At 36.6% G+C, this 2,243-nt stretch overlaps 1 non-coding gene across 1 annotated transcript; it reads right to left on the bottom strand.

The window, feature by feature from the left end:
* Positions 1-447: 447 nt before the first annotated feature.
* TRNAR-CCU lies at positions 448-520 on the bottom strand. Its single transcript has one exon. It is a non-coding gene; the product is annotated as a tRNA-Arg (tRNA).
* Positions 521-2,243: the final 1,723 nt, after the last annotated feature.

Below are 2,243 nucleotides of genomic sequence, written 5' to 3'. Positions count from 1 at the left end.
ATATATGAAGAATGTTTCCAATTGTTATTTTCTTCAATTTGGTCTTATCAGTTTGTTTTAATCCATCTTATCAGTTTGTTTTAATCCTTCTAATCATTATTCAAAAATTTAAATATAAAATTTGAGAGGCTGGAATTAATTTTATGAAATTCACAATGGTGATTTTTCTCTGGGAAGAAAAGGGTGAGTGCAAATATTCATCCTACAGATTTTGTCATAATGGTTTCTTTGGTCTTGAATCATAAATATTTCATAATTTCAGTTTTTACTTCCTCTTTAAATTGAATAATTTAGCAATTTAAAAATTATTTATAGTTTCTTAGTGCATAGCTCCTTTTGTCTATTCTTTGTTGTTGTTTATAAAAATATATTTATTTATTTGACTGGGCTAGGTCTTAGTTGTGGCATGCAGGATCTTTGATCTTCATTGTAGCATGTGGGATCTAGTTCCCTGCCCAGGGATTGAACCCGGGCTCCCTGCATTAGGGGTGCAGAGTCTTAGCCACTGGACCACCAGGGAAGTCCCTATTCTTTGTTGTTAATGTCTAATTTTACTGCATGTAGTGAAAGATTGAGCCTATCTGATATTATCCTTTTGGAATTTATTGAGATTTTCTTTGTGCCATAATGCATGGTCTGTTTTAGTAATTGCCCCATTAGTTGGAAATAGTAGTAATTTTAGTAATTGCCCCATTAGTTGAAAGTCATCTCTATTTGTTGGACTCTATATGGGGCTTCCCTGGTGGCTCAGAGGGTAAAGCGTCTGCCTGCAATGCAGGAGACCAGGGTTTGATCCCTGGGTCAGGAAGATCCCCTGGAGAAGGCAATGGCACCCCACTCCAGTACTCTTGCCTGGAAAATCCCATGGACGGACAAGCCTGGTAGGCTTCAGTCCATGGGGTCTCAAAGAGTCGGACACAACTGAGCTACTTTCACTTTCACTTCAATTAGCTACATTGAAGTAGCTAATGCTAATTCAAGCTTGTTAACTGCGATCAGATCCTTCATAGTCTAATGTAAAGTCGCTCAGTTTATCCATATATGAGTGAGTGTGTAAATTATCCACTAGGATTCACTTATTAGTTCAACAGTTATTTATCAAAGACCTACCATGTGCCAGGCCCTGTCTTAGGTGTGGAGGGTATAGCAATTAATGAAACAAAGACTGCGCTCTCATGAAACTTACCTTCAGGTTGGAAGAGACAGACAATAAATAAATAAAATCTATAATGTTTCAGGTGGTAAGAAGAAAAACAGAACGGATAAAATAGCAAGTGACAGGGATGGTAGTAGGGGATGGGTGCTGTTTTAGATAAGGTGTGAGAGAAGACCTTTCTGATAAGGTAACATTTGAGCAAAATGAACAAGAGGAGTGGAGAACAAGTACAAATAAGGGAGTCCAAGACCAATTATGTTAAATGCCAGTACAAATTCCATGCAAATGCTTTTACTTCATGTGTTTGTGCAGAGACTTAAATGAAGTAGGGAGGGGGCAAGGCATGTGATTATCTGAGGAAAGATGTTCTAAGCAGAGGAAACAGTCTGTGCAAAGGCTGAGATGAGAGTGTACTTATGAAATAGCTCAGTGAGGCAGAAAGAGCTGTAGGTACCCTGGTCAGGGAGATCCTAAAGGTCCATGATCCTAATGGTCAAAGTCAAGCCATAGTAAAGGTTTGGATTTGTGTTTTACCAATTGTTTTCCTTATATCATTCAGTTTTTGTTTTATGTAGTTTAGTCCTCTTAATTTTTTTGATCTGTGCAAAGAGATTCAAGGCTGATATAGCTTCTTTGTAGACCATACTTTTATCAGTATAAAATATACTTCTTTGTCTAATGTTTTTTGACTGAAACTTAACTTTGTTTGATATTACCATTGGTTACATTTTGATATAATTTTTATGAGATATCTTCAACAATTCATTTATTGTAAATATTTTTAACATTTTGCCTCTTATGATATAAAAAAAACCAGTATTTCTTTTTCTTTTAATAGAGGAATTTAAGCTCTTCCCTTTTATTATGATTGCTGATACATTTGGACTTTTTTCAGTCATCTTATTTTGTGTTTTCTAATTGCTGTGATACCCTATTTCTTCACATTTTTCTTTCCCTTGCCCATCTATGTAAGGTAATACCATCATAATCTGGTGTCTGATTGCCTTTCTGGCCCCATCACTAGTAACTCCTGCCTTGGCTCACTCTGCTCTGGGCATACCAGTCATCCATGTCTCAGGGGCTTTGC

This window comes from Bubalus bubalis, chromosome X (assembly GCF_019923935.1).
Source record: "Bubalus bubalis isolate 160015118507 breed Murrah chromosome X, NDDB_SH_1, whole genome shotgun sequence".
NCBI classification, from domain to species: Eukaryota; Metazoa; Chordata; class Mammalia; order Artiodactyla; family Bovidae; genus Bubalus; species Bubalus bubalis.
The sequence above is the reverse complement of the archived record's forward strand: the minus strand, read 5'-3'. Positions and strand labels throughout refer to the sequence as shown.